This window comes from Anomaloglossus baeobatrachus, chromosome 9 (assembly GCF_048569485.1).
Source record: "Anomaloglossus baeobatrachus isolate aAnoBae1 chromosome 9, aAnoBae1.hap1, whole genome shotgun sequence".
Lineage (NCBI taxonomy): Eukaryota > Metazoa > Chordata > Amphibia > Anura > Aromobatidae > Anomaloglossus > Anomaloglossus baeobatrachus.
Window position 1 is genome coordinate 537,196 of NC_134361.1, and position 19,769 is coordinate 556,964.

At 50.9% G+C, this 19,769-nt stretch overlaps 1 protein-coding gene across 5 annotated transcripts in view; it reads right to left on the bottom strand.

Moving 5' to 3' along the window:
- Positions 1–3,683, bottom strand: part of SRPX2 (sushi repeat containing protein X-linked 2) — a 216,289-nt gene extending 212,606 nt beyond the window's left edge. For 3 of the 5 annotated variants that reach the window (XM_075323045.1, XM_075323043.1, XM_075323044.1), the window contains exon 1: positions 3,584–3,682. The gene's annotated coding sequence lies outside the window, so the exon portion shown is untranslated. Of the gene's footprint in view, positions 1–3,583 lie in introns of all 5 variants that reach the window. The other 2 variants (XM_075323042.1, XM_075323041.1) reach the window with 1 other exon arrangement.
- Between the last annotated feature and the right edge of the window lie 16,086 nt (positions 3,684–19,769).

Below are 19,769 nucleotides of genomic sequence, written 5' to 3' on the forward strand. Positions count from 1 at the left end.
CAATAGGTGTTGTCACAGCTCCCCTCCTCCTCCTCCTGTACAATGACTGATAACACCTCTATATATAGTACATAACACAGAATCCACCAATCACAATAGGTGTTGTCACAGCTCCCCTCCTCCTCCTGTACAATGACTGATAACACATCTATATATAGTACATAACACAGAATCCACCAATCACAATAGGTGTTATCACAGCTCCCCTCCTCCTCCTCCTGTACAATGACTGATAACACCTCTATATATAGTACATAACACAGAATCCACCAATCACAATAGGTGTTGTCACAGCTCCCCTCCTCCTCCTCCTGTACAATGACTGATAACACCTCTATATATAGTACATAACACAGAATCCACCAATCACAATAGGTGTTATCACAGCTCCCCTCCTCCTCCTCCTGTACAATGACTGATAACACTTCTATATATACTACATAACACAGAATCCACCAATCACAATAGGTGTTGTCACAGCTCCCCTCCTCCTCCTCCTGTACAATGACTGATAACACCTCTATATATAGTACATAACACAGAATCCACCAATCACAATAGGTGTTGTCACAGCTCCCCTCCTCCTCCTCCTGTACAATGACTGATAACACATCTATATATAGTACATAACACAGAATCCAGCAATCACAATAGGTGTTGTCACAGCTCCCCTCCTCCTCCTGTAAAATGACTGATACTTCTATTAGCGCAGCATCTATCATTTACAATAGATTATGTGACACAACAGCTCCCCTCCTCCTCCTCCTGTACAATGACTGATAACACCTCTATATATAGTACATAACACAGAATCCACCAATCACAATAGGTGTTGTCACAGCTCCCCTCCTCCTGTACAATGACTGATAACACATCTATATATAGTACATAACACAGAATCCACCAATCACAATAGGTGTTATCACAGCTCCCCTCCTCCTCCTCCTGTACAATGACTGATAACACCTCTATATATAGTACATAACACAGAATCCACCAATCACAATAGGTGTTGTCACAGCTTCCCTCCTCCTGTACAATGACTGATAACACATCTATATATAGTACATAACACAGAATCCACCAATCACAATAGGTGTTATCACAGCTCCCCTCCTCCTCCTCCTGTACAATGACTGATAACACATCTATATATAGTACATAACACAGAATCCAGCAATCACAATAGGTGTTGTCACAGCTCCCCTCCTCCTCCTGTAAAATGACTGATACTTCTATTAGCGCAGCATCTATCATTTACAATAGATTATGTGACACCACAGCTCCCCTCCTCCTCCTCCTGTACAATGACTGATAACACCTCTATATATAGTACATAACACAGAATCCACCAATCACAATAGGTGTTGTCACAGCTCCCCTCCTCCTCCTGTACAATGACTGATAACACTTCTATATATACTACATAACACAGAATCCACCAATCACAATAGGTGTTGTCACAGCTCCCCTCCTCCTCCTCCTGTACAATGACTGATAACACCTCTATATATAGTACATAACACAGAATCCACCAATCACAATAGGTGTTATCACAGCTCCCCTCCTCCTCCTCCTGTACAATGACTGATAACACTTCTATATATACTACATAACACAGAATCCACCAATCACAATAGGTGTTGTCACAGCTCCCCTCCTCCTCCTCCTGTACAATGACTGATAACACCTCTATATATAGTACATAACACAGAATCCACCAATCACAATAGGTGTTGTCACAGCTCCCCTCCTCCTCCTCCTGTACAATGACTGATAACACATCTATATATAGTACATAACACAGAATCCAGCAATCACAATAGGTGTTGTCACAGCTCCCCTCCTCCTCCTCCTGTACAATGACTGATAACACCTCTATATATAGTACATAACACAGAATCCACCAATCACAATAGGTGTTGTCACAGCTCCCCTCCTCCTCCTCCTGTACAATGACTGATAACACCTCTATATATAGTACATAACACAGAATCCAGCAATCACAATAGGTGTTGTCACAGCTCCCCTCCTCCTCCTGTAAAATGACTGATACTTCTATTAGCGCAGCATCTATCATTTACAATAGATTATGTGACACAACAGCTCCCCTCCTCCTCCTCCTGTACAATGACTGATAACACCTCTATATATAGTACATAACACAGAATCCACCAATCACAATAGGTGTTATCACAGCTCCCCTCCTCCTCCTCCTGTACAATGACTGATAACACATCTATATATAGTACATAACACAGAATCCAGCAATCACAATAGGTGTTGTCACAGCTCCCCTCCTCCTCCTCCTGTACAATGACTGATAACACCTCTATATATAGTACATAACACAGAATCCAGCAATCACAATAGGTGTTATCACAGCTCCCCTCCTCCTCCTCCTGTACAATGACTGATAACACATCTATATATAGTACATAACACAGAATCCAGCAATCACAATAGGTGTTGTCACAGCTCCCCTCCTCCTCCTCCTGTACAATGACTGATAACACATCTATATATAGTACATAACACAGAATCCAGCAATCACAATAGGTGTTGTCACAGCTCCCCTCCTCCTCCTCCTGTACAATGACTGATAACACATCTATATATAGTACATAACACAGAATCCACCAATCACAATAGGTGTTGTCACAGCTCCCCTCCTCCTCCTGTAAAATGACTGATACTTCTATTAGCGCAGCATCTATCATTTACAATAGATTATGTGACACCACAGCTCACCTCCTCCGACTCCCTTCACAGTGATCTTTGCACACATCCTGAAGATGAGATTGTTAGAAGCCTCAGAAGCGGTGACAAAAGCAGCATTTTGTTTGTGACAATGTCTGACTTTCCCCTAGGTCTGTACAGGTTCGGTGCCTGCGCCCTCCCTCGCCCCGGCCGGGATCATGCTGCCGGGTCACTTTTACCATATTCTGAACATGGTAAATAAAACAACAATCCTGGAATTTCCTTTTTATTTTCAGCGCACTTGGATTTTTCCCGCTTTCTGTACAATATGGGGCAGAATGAATGGTGACGAGCTCAGGAGCTGGGGAACAAAATAACAGCACAACAGGGTCCGAACCGAGAGCACGAAGTGTCGGGGGCGGGGACGATCACTCACCTACTGCAGACGTGGCTGATACCTGCGAGGCTGGGAATAGTCCTGTCAGGAGCTGCAGGACACCAGTAACAAAGCTGCCATTTGTTTTCTTCTTTACTGGTGTGTCCTGCAACTGCTGACAATTCTCAGCCTCGCAGTTATCAGCCACGCACCATTCTTTATTGCAGTATGAGTGATGTCATCCAAAAGTAAAACTTGTCCTGTAAAAAAAACAAGTCGTCACATGGAAATACTGACGGAAAAATAAAAAAGTTATGGCTTCTAGAAGAAGGAGAGGAAGAAACGGAAAGCAGATAATGGCAAGGTCATGAAGGGGTTAACAGTCTATTCTGCACAGCCGAATCATTTTACCGAATAAAGACAATGAAGATGTTTAGAATAGGAAATGATGGGTCAGTAGCGAAAAGCACGACCCCCATCATCTCCTCCACATTACTGCGTCCTTACCGCTCGCTCCTCAGCCCGAGGCGCCGCCTGACTTTGTGCTGCTCCGTTTCCCAGATGTGCAGACGTCAGATTTCCAGCAGAGTCATAATGGAGGGAGGAAAGATCTGAGGGAGGAACAAACAGAAAGTAGCACGCCTGCGAGCGGAGGCAGCCCGGCCATTCACTGCCACAACATGTCATTCAACAAAACCAGGGGTCCAACTGAAAGTCACACCGGCCATTCACTGACACAACATGTCATTCAACAAAACCAGGAGTACAAGTGAAAGTCACACCGGTCATTCACTGCCACAACATGTCATTCAACAAAACCAGGGGTACAACTGAAAGTCACACCGGCCATTCACTGCCACAACATGTCATTCAACAAAACCAGGGGTACAACTGAAAGTCACACCGGCCATTCACTGCCACAACATGTCATTCAACAAAACCAGGGGTACAACTGAAAGTCACACCGGTCATTCACTGCCACAACATGTCATTCAACAAAACCAGGGGTACAACTGAAAGTCACACCGGCCATTCACTGCCACAACATGTCATTCAACAAAACCAGGAGTCCAACTGAAAGTCACACCGGCCATTCACTGCCACAACATGTCATTCAACAAAACCAGGAGTCCAACTGAAAGTCACACCGGCCATTCACTGACACAACATGTCATTCAACAAAACCAGGGGTACAACTGAAAGTCACACCGGCCATTCACTGCCACAACATGTCATTCAACAAAACCAGGGGTCCAACTGAAAGTCACACCGGCCATTCACTGCCACAACATGTCATTCAACAAAACCAGGGGTACAACTGAAAGTCACACCGGCCATTCACTGACACAACATGTCATTCAACAAAACCAGGAGTCCAACTGAAAGTCACACCGGCCATTCACTGCCACAACATGTCATTCAACAAAACCAGGAGTACAACTGAAAGTCACACCGGCCATTCACTGCCACAACATGTCATTCAACAAAACCAGGGGTACAACTGAAAGTCACACCGGTCATTCACTGCCACAACATGTCATTCAACAAAACCAGGAGTCCAACTGAAAGTCACACCGGCCATTCACTGCCACAACATGTCATTCAACAAAACCAGGAGTACAACTGAAAGTCACACCGGCCATTCACTGCCACAACATGTCATTCAACAAAACCAGGGGTACAACTGAAAGTCACACCGGCCATTCACTGACACAACATGTCATTCAACAAAACAGGAGTACAACTGAAATTCACACCGGCCATTCACTGCCAAAACATGTCATTCAACAAAACCAGGAGTACAACTGAAAGTCACACCGGCCATTCACTGACACAACATGTCATTCAACAAAACCAGGGGTACAACTGAAAGTCACACCGGCCATTCACTGCCACAACATGTCATTCAACAAAACCAGGGGTACAACTGAAAGTCACACCGGCCATTCACTGCCACAACATGTCATTCAACAAAACCAGGGGTACAACTGAAAGTCACACCGGCCATTCACTGCCACAACATGTCATTCAACAAAACCAGGGGTACAACTGAAAGTCACACCGGTCATTCACTGACACAACATGTCATTCAACAAAACCAGGGATACAACCAGGGCTGTATTTTGCCTTCATGCTGCCCTAGGCACTTTAAGTGGTCGCGCCCCTTAGTGACAACGTAAAACTGAGTTTTCGCACCAGACATCTGTTTAAGGCAGATCTACTCTGTAGCACACTTTAAAAAGTATCAATAAGAAACGAACCCCCCCCCCCAATGGGGATCACCACAGGCACATCAAAACATAGCATGAGTATAAAATATTCCCACCACATCGTCCCCACTTATATACTGTGACTGTGACACTGCCCCTAATAAACACCACACTGCCCTCCCTTATAAACTACTGTATATGCACCACACCTTCCTCGATTATGAAATATGATCTGTACATTGTGAGGAGGGAGCAGCATGATGTGAGGACAATGTGCCATGCATGCTGCCCCCTCCTCACAATGTCCCATGCATGCTGCCCCCTCCTCACAATGTCCCATGCATGCTGCCCCCTCCTCACAATGTCCCATGCATGCTGCCTCCTCCTCACAATGTCCCATGCATGCTGCCCCCTCCTCACAATGTCCCATGCATGCTGCCCCCTCCTCACAATGTCCCATGCATGCTGCTCCCTCGTCACAATGTCCCATGCATGCTGCTCCCTCCTCACAATGTCCCATGCTTGCTGCCCCCTCCTCACAATGTCCCATGCATGCTGCCCCCTTCTCACAATGTCCCATGAATGCTGCCCCCTCCTCACAATGTCCCTTGCATGCTGCCCCCTCCTCACAATGTCCCATGCATGCTGCCCCCTCCTCACAATGTCCCTTGCATGCTGCCCCCTTCTCACAATGTCCCATGCTTGCTGCCCCCTCCTCACAGTGTCCCATGCATGCTGCCCCCTCCTCACAATGTCCCATGCATGCTGCCCCCTCCTCACAATGTCCCATGCATGCTGCTCCCTCATCACAATGTCCCTTTCATGCTGCCCCCTCCTCACAATGTCCCTTGCATGCTGCCCCCTCCTCACAATATCCCATGCATGCTGCCCCCTCCTCACAATGTCCCATGCATGCTGCCCCCTCCTCACAATGTCCCATGCATGCTTCCCCCTCCTCACAATGTCCCATGCATGCTGCTCTCTCCTCACAATGTCCCATGCATGCTGCCCCCTCTTCACAATGTCCCATGCATGCTGCTCCCTCCTCACAATGTCCCATGCATGCTGCCCCTCCTCACAATGTCCCATGCATGCTGCTCCCTCCTCACAATGTCCCATGAATGCTGCTCCCTCCTCACAATGTCTCATGCATGCTGCCCCCTCCTCACAATGTCTCATGTATGCTGCTCCCGCCTCACAATGTCCCATGCATGCTGCTCCCTCCTCACAATGTCCCATGCATGCTGCTCCCTCCTCACAATGCCCCATGCATGCTGCTCCCTCCGCACAATGTCTCATGCTTGATGCTCCCTCCTCACAATGTCCCATGCATGCTGCTCCTTCCTCACAATGTCCCATGCATGCTGCTCCCTCCTCACAATGTCTCATGCATGCTTCCCCCTCCTCACAATGTCCCATGCATGCTGCCCCCTCCTCAGTGTCCCATGCATGCTGCCCCCTTCTCACAATGTCCTATGCATGCTGTCCCTCTTCATGAGCTCCTAATGCTGCCTTCCTCTTTTCCATAATGAGACCTTCATGTTGCCCCACTCATGCTAAGACCACCACACTAACGCTTATGCTGAGACCCCCCCCCCACACAAACTACCCCACTCTTGATATTGACTCCCCTACATTGCTCCACTCCATACTGATCCCACACATGCTGCCCCTTCTTCACAATGAGCTCCCAATGCTGCCCCCTCTTATTCTGAGTCCTTACACTCCCCCCACCCAATCGATTTTGTCATTGCACTATCCCTCATCCCTTGTCCTCTGTCTCTAGCATTAGCCCCTCTCTCCCACTCCCCCAGCATCAGCCTCTCTCCCCCCCAGCATCAGCCTCTATCTTCCCTCAGCATCAGCCTCTCTTCCCCAGTCTCAGCCTTTGCCTCCCCCCAGCCTCAGCCTGCCCCAGTCTCCGCCTCAGCCTCCCTCCAGCCTCCCTCCAGTCTCAGCCTCAGCCTCCCTCAAGTCTCAGCCTCAGCCTCCCTCCAGTCTCAGCCTCAGCCTCCCTCCAGCCTCCCCCCAGTCTCTGCCTCTGCCTCCCTCCAGCCTCCCCCCAGTCTCAGCCTCAGCCTCCCTCAAGTCTCAGCCTCAGCCTCCCTCCAGTCTCAGCCTCAGCCTCCCTCCAGCCTCCCCCCAGTCTCTGCCTCTGCCTCCCTCCAGCCTCCCCCCAGTCTCTGCCTCTGCCTCCCTCCAGCCTCCCCCCAGTCTCAGCCTCTGCCTCCCTCCAGCCTCCCCCCAGTCTCTGCCTCTGCCTCCCTCCAGCCTCCCCCCAGTCTCTGCCTCTGCCTCCCTCCAGCCTCCCCCCAGTCTCTGCCTCTGCCTCCCTCCAGCCTCCCCCCAGTCTCTGCCTCTGCCTCCCTCCAGCCTCCCCCCAGTCTCAGCCTCTGCCTCTCTCCAGCCTCCCCCCAGTCTCAGCCTCTGCCTCCCTCCAGCCTCCCCCCAGTCTCTGCCTCTGCCTCCCTCCAGCCTCCCCCCAGTCTCTGCCTCTGCCTCCCTCCAGCCTCCCCCAGTCTCTGCCTCTGCCTCCCTCCAGCCTCCCCACAGTCTCAGCCTCTGCCTCCCTCCAGCCTCCCCCCAGTCTCTGCCTCTGCCTCTCTCCAGCCTCCCCCCAGTCTCTGCCTCTGCCTCCCTCCAGCCTCCCCCCAGTCTCTGCCTCTCTCCAGCCTCCCCCCAGTCTCTGCCTCTGCCTCTCTCCAGCCTCCCCCCAGTCTCAGCCTCTGCCTCTCTCCAGCCTCCCCCCAGTCTCAGCCTCTGTCTCCCTCCAGCCTCTTCCCAGTCTCTGCCTCTGCCTCCCTCCAGCCTCCCCCCAGTCTCTGCCTCTGCCTCCCTCCAGCCTCCCCCAGTCTCAGCCTCTGCCTCCCTCCAGCCTCCCCACAGTCTCAGCCTCTGCCTCCCTCCAGTCTCAGCCTCTGCCTCCCTCCAACCTCCCCCCAGTCTCAGCCTCTGCCTCTCTCCAGTCTCAGCCTCTGCCTCCCTCCAGCCTCCCCCCAGTCTCAGCCTCTGCCTCCCTCCAGTCTCAGCCTCTGCCTCCCTCCAGTCTCTGCCTCTGCCTCCCTCCAGTCTCTGCCTCCCTCCAGCCTCCCCCCAGTCTCTGCCTCTGCCTTCCTCCAGCCTCCCCCCAGTCTCAGCCTCTGCCTCCCTCCAGCCTCCCCCCAGTCTCTGCCTCTGCCTCCCTCCAGCCTCCCCCCAGTCTCAGCCTCTACCTCTCTCCAGCCTCCCCCCAGTCTCAGCCTCTGCCTCCCTCCAGCCTCCCCCCAGTCTCTGCCTCTGCCTCCCTCCAGCCTCCCCCAGTCTCAGCCTCTGCCTCCCTCCAGCCTCCCCACAGTCTCAGCCTCTGCCTCCCTCCAGTCTCAGCCTCTGCCTCCCTCCAGCCTCTCCCCAGTCTCAGCCTCTGCCTCTCTCCAGTCTCAGCCTCTGCCTCCCTCCAGCCTCCCCCCAGTCTCAGCCTCTGCCTCCCTCCAGCCTCCCCCCAGTCTCAGCCTCTGCCTCCCTCCAGTATCTGCCTTTGCCGCCTCCCCCCCCCCCCCGCATGCACAGATCTCCGGTCTGCATTAGAGACACTCCCACGCTCCTTATGAATCCACTTACCTGCTCCAGTGCCCGCCGCCATCTTCCTGGCTCACGTGAGTATCCTCTTCTGACACCGGCTTTCATCACGGCGTCCTCCGCGGCGTCCTGCTGTGAGCTCTGCATGTGACGTCCACACAGCAGTGGACGCAGCACAGAGGAAGGAGCTGATTGGCGCGCGCCTGTGACCCCGGAAGTGCAGGCGCCGGCAGTTCCGGGGTCAATCAGCTCCCTGTGCTCCGCGGCCACAAAAAAAAAAATGTAAAAAAAAAAAAAAAAAAAAAAAAAAAATTTTTTTTTTTTTTTTTTTTTTTTGCTGCCAGAAGGTGCCGCCCCTCACAATCTGCCGCCCTAGGCACCGGACCACGGGTGCCTAATGGTAAATACGGCCCTGGATACAACTGAAAGTCACACCGGCCATTCACTGCCACAACATGTCATTCAACAAAACCAGGAGTCCAACTGAAAGTCACACCGGCCATTCACTGCCACAACATGTCATTCAACAAAACCAGGAGTACAACTGAAAGTCACACCGGCCATTCACTGCCACAACATGTCATTCAACAAAACCAGGGGTACAACTGAAAGTCACACCGGCCATTCACTGCCACAACATGTCATTCAACAAAACCAGGAGTACAAGTGAAAGTCACACCGGTCATTCACTGCCACAACATGTCATTCAACAAAACCAGGGGTACAACTGAAAGTCACACCGGCCATTCACTGCCACAACATGTCATTCAACAAAACCAGGAGTCCAACTGAAAGTCACACCGGCCATTCACTGCCACAACATGTCATTCAACAAAACCAGGGGTACAACTGAAAGTCACACCGGCCATTCACTGCCACAACATGTCATTCAACAAAACCAGGAGTCCAACTGAAAGTCACACCGGTCATTCACTGCCACAACATGTCATTCAACAAAACCAGGGGTACAACTGAAAGTCACACCGGCCATTCACTGCCACAACATGTCATTCAACAAAACCAGGAGTCCAACTGAAAGTCACACCGGTCATTCACTGCCACAACATGTCATTCAACAAAACCAGGAGTCCAACTGAAAGTCACACCGGTCATTCACTGCCACAACATGTCATTCAACAAAACCAGGGGTACAACTGAAAGTCACACCGGCCATTCACTGCCACAACATGTCATTCAACAAAACCAGGAGTCCAACTGAAAGTCACACCGGCCATTCACTGCCACAACATGTCATTCAACAAAACCAGGGGTACAACTGAAAGTCACACCGGCCATTCACTGCCACAACATGTCATTCAACAAAACCAGGAGTCCAACTGAAAGTCACACCGGTCATTCACTGCCACAACATGTCATTCAACAAAACCAGGAGTACAACTGAAAATCACACCGGCCATTCACTGCCACAACATGTCATTCAACAAAACCAGGAGTCCAACTGAAAGTCACACCGGCCATTCACTGCCACAACATGTCATTCAACAAAACCAGGAGTCCAACTGAAAGTCACACCGGCCATTCACTGCCACAACATGTCATTCAACAAAACCAGGGGTACAACTGAAAGTCACACCGGTCATTCACTGCCACAACATGTCATTCAACAAAACCAGGAGTACAACTGAAAGTCACACCGGCCATTCACTGCCACAACATGTCATTCAACAAAACCAGGAGTCCAACTGAAAGTCACACCGGTCATTCACTGCCACAACATGTCATTCAACAAAACCAGGGGTACAACTGAAAGTCACACCGGTCATTCACTGCCACAACATGTCATTCAACAAAACCAGGGGTACAACTGAAAGTCACACCGGCCATTCACTGCCACAACATGTCATTCAACAAAACCAGGAGTCCAACTGAAAGTCACACCGGCCATTCACTGCCACAACATGTCATTCAACAAAACCAGGGGTACAACTGAAAGTCACACCGGCCATTCACTGCCACAACATGTCATTCAACAAAACCAGGAGTCCAACTGAAAGTCACACCGGTCATTCACTGCCACAACATGTCATTCAACAAAACCAGGAGTACAACTGAAAATCACACCGGCCATTCACTGCCACAACATGTCATTCAACAAAACCAGGAGTCCAACTGAAAGTCACACCGGCCATTCACTGCCACAACATGTCATTCAACAAAACCAGGAGTCCAACTGAAAGTCACACCGGCCATTCACTGCAACAACATGTCATTCAACAAAACCAGGGGTACAACTGAAAGTCACACCGGTCATTCACTGCCACAACATGTCATTCAACAAAACCAGGAGTACAACTGAAAGTCACACCGGCCATTCACTGCCACAACATGTCATTCAACAAAACCAGGAGTCCAACTGAAAGTCACACCGGTCATTCACTGCCACAACATGTCATTCAACAAAACCAGGGGTACAACTGAAAGTCACACCGGTCATTCACTGCCACAACATGTCATTCAACAAAACCAGGGGTACAACTGAAAGTCACACCGGCCATTCACTGCCACAACATGTCATTCAACAAAACCAGGAGTCCAACTGAAAGTCACACCGGCCATTCACTGCCACAACATGTCATTCAACAAAACCAGGAGTCCAACTGAAAGTCACACCGGCCATTCACTGCCACAACATGTCATTCAACAAAACCAGGAGTCCAACTGAAAGTCACACCGGCCATTCACTGCCACAACATGTCATTCAACAAAACCAGGGGTCCAACTGAAAGTCACACCGGCCATTCACTACCACAACATGTCATTCAACAAAACCAGGAGTCCAACTGAAAGTCACACCGGTCATTCACTGCCACAACATGTCATTCAACAAAACCAGGAGTCCAACTGAAAGTCACACCGGCCATTCACTACCACAACATGTCATTCAACAAAACCAGGGGTACAACTGAAAGTCACACCGGTCATTCACTGCCACAACATGTCATTCAACAAAACCAGGAGTCCAACTGAAAGTCACACCGGTCATTCACTGCCACAACATGTCATTCAACAAAACCAGGGGTACAACTGAAAGTCACACCGGCCATTCACTACCACAACATGTCATTCAACAAAACCAGGAGTCCAACTGAAAGTCACACCGGCCATTCACTGCCACAACATGTCATTCAACAAAACCAGGGGTACAACTGAAAGTCACACCGGCCATTCACTGCCACAACATGTCATTCAACAAAACCAGGAGTCCAACTGAAAGTCACACCGGTCATTCACTGCCACAACATGTCATTCAACAAAACCAGGGGTACAACTGAAAGTCACACCGGCCATTCACTGCCACAACATGTCATTCAACAAAACCAGGAGTACAACTGAAAGTCACACCGGCCATTCACTGCCACAACATGTCATTCAACAAAACCAAGAGTCCAACTGAAAGTCACACCGGCCATTCACTACCACAACATGTCATTCAACAAAACCAGGAGTCCAACTGAAAGTCACACCGGCCATTCACTGCCACAACATGTCATTCAACAAAACCAGGGGTACAACTGAAAGTCACACCGGCCATTCACTGCCACAACATGTCATTCAACAAAACCAGGGGTACAACTGAAAGTCACACCGGCCATTCACTGCCACAACATGTCATTCAACAAAACCAGGAGTCCAACTGAAAGTCACACCGGCCATTCACTGCCACAACATGTCATTCAACAAAACCAGGGGTACAACTGAAAGTCACACCGGCCATTCACTGCCACAACATGTCATTCAACAAAACCAGGAGTCCAACTGAAAGTCACACTGGCCATTCACTGCCACAACATGTCATTCAACAAAACCAGGAGTACAACTGAAAGTCACAGCGGCCATTCACTGACACAACATGTCATTCAACAAAACCAGGAGTCCAACTGAAAGTCACACCGGCCATTCACTGCCACAACATGTCATTCAACAAAACCAGGAGTCCAACTGAAAGTCACACCGGCCATTCACTGCCACAACATGTCATTCAACAAAACCAGGAGTCCAACTAAAAGTCACACCGGCCATTCACTGCCACAACATGTCATTCAACAAAACCAGGGGTACAACTGAAAGTCACACCGGCCATTCACTGCCACAACATGTCATTCAACAAAACCAGGAGTCCAACTAAAAGTCACACTGGCCATTCACTGCCACAACATGTCATTCAACAAAACCAGGGGTACAACTGAAAGTCACACCGGCCATTCACTGACACAACATGTCATTCAACAAAACCAGGAGTACAACTGAAAGTCACACCGGCCATTCACTGCCACAACATGTCATTCAACAAAACCAGGGGTACAACTGAAAGTCACACCGGTCATTCACTGCCACAACATGTCATTCAACAAAACCAGGGGTACAACTGAAAGTCACACCGGCCATTCACTGCCACAACATGTCATTCAACAAAACCAGGAGTCCAACTGAAAGTCACACCGGCCATTCACTGCCACAACATGTCATTCAACAAAACCAGGGGTACAACTGAAAGTCACACCGGTCATTCACTGCCACAACATGTCATTCAACAAAACCAGGGGTACAACTGAAAGTCACACCGGCCATTCACTGCCACAACATGTCATTCAACAAAACCAGGAGTCCAACTGAAAGTCACACCGGCCATTCACTGCCACAACATGTCATTCAACAAAACCAGGGGTACAACTGAAAGTCACAGCGGCCATTCACTGCCACAACATGTCATTCAACAAAACCAGGGGTACAACTGAAAGTCACACCGGCCATTCACTGCCACAACATGTCATTCAACAAAACCAGGAGTCCAACTGAAAGTCACACCGGCCATTCACTGCCACAACATGTCATTCAACAAAACCAGGGGTACAACTGAAAGTCACACCGGCCATTCACTGCCACAACATGTCATTCAACAAAACCAGGGGTACAACTGAAAGTCACAGCGGCCATTCACTGCCACAACATGTCATTCAACAAAACCAGGAGTCCAACTGAAAGTCACACCGGCCATTCACTGCCACAACATGTCATTCAGCAAAACCAGGGGTACAACTGAAAGTCACACCGGCCATTCACTGACACAACATGTCATTCAACAAAACCAGGAGTACAACTGAAAGTCACACCGGCCATTCACTGACACAACATGTCATTCAACAAAACCAGGGGTACAACTGAAAGTCACACCGGCCATTCACTGCCACAACATGTCATTCAACAAAACCAGGGGTACAACTGAAAGTCACACCGGCCATTCACTGCCACAACATGTCATTCAACAAAACCAGGGGTACAACTGAAAGTCACACCGGCCATTCACTGACACAACATGTCATTCAACAAAACCAGGAGTCCAACTGAAAGTCACACCAGCCATTCACTGACACAACATTTCATTCAACAAAACCAGGGGTACAACTGGAAGTCACACCGGCCATTCACTGCCACAACATGTCATTCAACAAAACCAGGAGTCCAACTAAAAGTCACACTGGCCATTCACTGCCACAACATGTCATTCAACAAAACCAGGGGTACAACTGAAAGTCACACCGGCCATTCACTGACACAACATGTCATTCAACAAAACCAGGAGTACAACTGAAAGTCACACCGGCCATTCACTGCCACAACATGTCATTCAACAAAACCAGGGGTACAACTGAGAGTCACACCGGTCATTCACTGCCACAACATGTCATTCAACAAAACCAGGGGTACAACTGAAAGTCACACCGGCCATTCACTGCCACAACATGTCATTCAACAAAACCAGGAGTCCAACTGAAAGTCACACCGGCCATTCACTGCCACAATATGTCATTCAACAAAACCAGGGGTACAACTGAAAGTCACACTGGCCATTCACTAACACAACATGTCATTCAACAAAACCAGGAGTCCAACTGAAAGTCACAACGGCCATTCACTGACACAACATGTCATTCAACAAAACTAGGAGTACAACTGAAAGTCACACCGGCCATTCACTGACACAACATGTCATTCAACAAAACTAGGAGTACAACTGAAAGTCACACCGGCCATTCACTGACACAACATGTCATTCAACAAAACCAGGAGTACAAATGAAAGTCACACCGGCCATTCACTGACACAACATGTCATTCAACAAAACCAGGAGTACAACTGAAAGTCACACCGGCCATTCACTGCCACAAAATGTCATTCAACAAAACCAGGGGTACAACTGAAAGTCACACCGGCCATTCACTGACACAACATGTCATTCAACAAAACCAGGAGTACAACTGAAAGTCACACCGGCCATTCACTGACACAACATGTCATTCAACAAAACCAGGAGTACAATTGAAAGTCACACCGGCCATTCACTGACACAACATGTCATTCAACAAAACCAGGAGTACAACTGAAAGTAACACCGGCCATTCACTGCCACAACATGTCGTTCAACAAAACCAGGGGTACAACTGAAAGTCACACCGGCCATTCACTGACACAACATGTCATTCAACAAAACCAGGAGTACAACTGAAAGTCACACTGGCCATTCACTGACACAACATGTCACTCAACAAAACAAGGAGTACAACTGAAAGTCACACCGGCCATTCACTGACACAACATGTCATTCAACAAAACCAGGAGTACAACTGAAAATCACACCGGCCATTCACTGACACAACATGTCATTCAACAAAACCAGGGGTACAACTGAAAGTCACACCGGCCATTCACTGACACAACATGTCATTCAACAAAACCAGGAGTACAACTGAAAGTCACACTGGCCATTCACTGACACAACATGTCACTCAACAAAACCAGGAGTACAACTGAAAGTCACACCGGCCATTCACTGACACAACATGTCACTCAACAAAACCAGGAGTACAACTGAAAATCACACCGGCTATTCACTGACACAACATGTCATTCAACAAAACCAAAGGTACAACTGAAAGTCACACCGGCTATTCACTGACACAACATGTCATTCAACAAAACCAGGAGTACAACTGAAAGTCACACTGGCCATTCACTGACACAACATGTCATTCAACAATTCAACAAAACCAGGAGTACAACTGAAAATCACATCGGCTATTCACTGACACAACATGTCATTCAACAAAACAAGGGGTACAACTGAAAGTCACACCGGCTATTCACTGACACAACATGTCATTCAACAAAACCAGGAGTACAACTGAAAGTCACACCGGCCATTCACTGCCACAACATGTCATTCAACAAAACCAGGGGTACAACTGAAAGTCACACCGGCCATTCACTGCCACAACATGTCATTCAACAAAACCAGGGGTACAACTGAAAGTCACAGCGGCCATTCACTGCCACAACATGTCATTCAAGAAAATCAGGGGTACAACTGAAAGTCACACCGGCCATTCACTGCCACAACATGTCATTCAACAAAACCAGGGGTACAACTGAAAGTCACAGCGGCCATTCACTGCCACAACATGTCATTCAACAAAACCAGGAGTCCAACTGAAAGTCACACCGGCCATTCACTGCCACAACATGTCATTCAACAAAACCAGGGGTACAACTGAAAGTCACACTGGCCATTCACTGACACAACATGTCATTCAACAAAACCAGGAGTACAACTGAAAGTCACACCGGCCATTCACTGCCACAACATGTCATTCAACAAAACCAGGAGTACAACTGAAAGTCACATCGGCCATTCACTGCCACAACATGTCATTCAACAAAACCAGGAGTACAACTGAAAGTCACACCGGTTATTCACTGCCACAACATGTCATTCAACAAAACCAGGAGTACAACTGAAAGTCACACCGGCCATTCACTGCCACAACATGTCATTCAACAAAACCAGGAGTACAACTGAAAGTCACACCGGCCATTCACTACCACTGTGTCGCCCTGGGCAAGCCAGGGGACACAGATAACAACACCACTACACCCCACACTCCAGGTAGGCACACCTGCTAACCAGAAATCCTTGTTGCCTTCCTCCAGAGGTTGATGATGCACACCAGGGGGTGGGCCAGGCGGTTGGCTCCGCCCACCTAGGAGCTCAGAACTCTGGAGGCAGGAAGTAAACCAGGCAGATAGCCCCGGGCAGGGGAAGAGTGAAGTCCAGTGAAGGGCTAGAGTAAACAACAGAGAAGTGAAAGTGAAGGAAAGGAAAGTGGAAAAGGAGGAAAGCAAGAAGTGGTGACAGAGCAGAGAGAAGGAGAAGCCTGAGAGCCCAGCTGTGTGTAGGGCTAGAACAGCAAGGTCAGCGACGGCGGTGACTGTCCGGAGTGGGACAGTTCGGAAGTTCCTGGAAGGACCCCGTTGGCTGTGTGCCCGGTGGTCTGGAGCAGTGTTCCGAAGGACAGTCAGCACCAGGGCAGGGGCCTCTCGGACCCCGGCAAGGCTAGGAGTCGCCCAATTTGCCGAATCCGTCAGCGAAGGGGACGCAGATCCCCCAGCAACAAAGTCCCGATTAACGGCAATAGCCCGACCATTACCGGGGAGACACCGCCACCGCCAAGGCACCAGTTTCCCCTGGGCCAGCGCCTACGGGCAAAGTGTAGAGCTCCTCCGGCCCAGATTGCAGTCGGGGAGCGGGTAACCGGAGGGAATCCACCGATACCAACAGACCACACAGGTGCAAGGAAGAGAGACGTCACCGTCACCTACCGGGAGTGCAGGTGCAGCCGTCTGTGGGACCGTCCTACCAGCCGTTGGTTTACCGTACAAACTGTGTCCGTGTCAGGCTGAGTGAGTACCATAGTGCCGCAAGGCACAGCGCTGCCCCCGCGTCCCTGCGCCCTCCAGGCCCTACACTTCACATCTCTTCACCGGGCCCCGGGAACACCAACCCCTACCCACGGAGGGGCAACACAACACCTGGCTGCTCCCATCACCATCCCCGGGACCCTCATACTGAGCAGCGGTGGTGCCATCACCACAACCGTGGGTGGCGTCACGAACTATAATCCCAACAAACACCCCCTTTTCACTCACGGGCGAGGAGTGTCGCTCGAGACACCCCGGGATCCGGCCCGCAGCTCGAGCCACCAGGAGCAACTGCCGGACCCGAGCAGAAGGGGTGAGCGCGGTGTGCTGACACCCTCCTCCCCGCCCGCGACAACTTGGCGTCACGAACAGGATCTTACCGCTCTGCCGTCAGGTAGAGGTGCGCCTTGTGACCGCCGGAGATATCCGGCAGAAAAATTTCAGAAGCCGCCATCTTTGGCGCGAAAAGTTCCCGCTCGAGCGTCTTCTCGAGCAGTAGAAGCGCGAAGGCCAGAACCCCGCCCCGAGAGAGGAGGGGCCGGAAAGAGCTAAGGGGGACGCGATGGCGGCTGGCGGCATGTAGTCGCCGCTATAAAAGCAAGGACGCCAGGACCTTGCCAGAAAACCGTTCCTGGAACCAAACAGTGGAGATACCATGTGGATGCCGTCCCGAAACACCGTGGCCCCCGCACCGGGAACCGCGGCGTGGGTGGAGATCCGGACCGCGCAGCTCCACCTAAGGCTGCAGGTCAAGATGCAGCTCCTCATGGAGGAGTGGGAGACCGACATGGCGGACGTTGTGGCAGCCGTGCGGAGACGCGAGGAGGAAGCGGAGGAAGGGAGGGTGAGTGACCCACGCCCCTATGTCCCGGAGGGACCGGTCGCTGCGGCTGAGGGACCCGGTCCAAGCCCTCTCCCCCCGTTGCCTCCTTCGCCACCCGTCTCGGAGGCCGTGACCCCGCCACTAGGCCCGCTACCACCGCAACCGGTAGCGATACCCAGCTTGTCCGCCCCAGCGGACCGACCTGTAGCCGGAGCCCGAACCAAACCGGAGGCATTGCCATGGAAGGCCCCGAAGATTGCGCCAGAGACAGTCCCCGAGCAGTTCCCCGAGCCGGAGCCGATGACCCGCTCCGAGCCGAAGGCCCAACTGCGGAAAGCCCCTGTGCCCATCCCCCACACCTCGGCTGAGGTGGCGCCGGGTTGTTGCTGCAAGGCAGCGCCCAAGGCCATGACACCGCGGGATACGCCGCCCACCTTTCTGACAGTGGGTAACGTACTGGATGTCCCGCGGGGCTCAACCCGTGCGCCGGAGCCATACTGGGACAGGGAGCCGACCAAGCTGGGCCTGGAGAACGCGGAGAGGGAGCGAAGAAAAGCCGAGCTGGTAGCCCGAGCCATCCGGGAAAAGGAGAACCTGCGGCAAGCGACCTTCCGTGTCCGGGGCCCGTTCTACGAGGGGCAGGTGCGGCGCTTCGATATCCGCCGGGGCTACGGGTTCATATACGAACCGGGCCTGGAGGCCGAGGTGTTTGTAGCCCGGCGGGATGTGCATGCCCATCTGCCCGAGGAGCATCCTGGCCGCAACCTAATACCAGGGGACATGGTGCGTTACACTCGGCACTGCGGAGAGAGGGGGTGGTTTGCCCTGGACGTAAAGCTGAAGGGCAGCCCGGAGAGCAAGGTGAGCTCTGCACCCCCTCCCTCGGAGGAAGCAGCAGCAGGACCGGAGTAGGGCAGCGGATGCCCGTTGCACCGTCCCCCGTTGGGACCACCACTGAGTTATTTGTTTGAAAGTTTTTGAAAATTCTGCAATGATGAAAGATGATTACCCGAGTTTGTTACCTGATTTGCTGCAGTGATTTGCAACCGGCAGGAGCCGGCACCGTTGTCCCCGTGGGGACCGTTTAGAGTTTAAAAATGCATGGGAACTAGCCATGGACAAGCCCGTGAACTCTGCAGGGCAACCACAAACGTTAGTGGCTTGTAAATATGTTGGGTACCGTTACCGTTTCCGCAGGCCGCCTCCGGAGAGGCAGGTTGGAGGGAGGGCCCTGAGCAGAGCAGGCCAGGGCCCAGCCACCAAAGGAACCGGTGGCCACCCTCTGGAGGGCAAGGACAGATCCCGCTCGGGTGACTTGTGCTGGACTGTG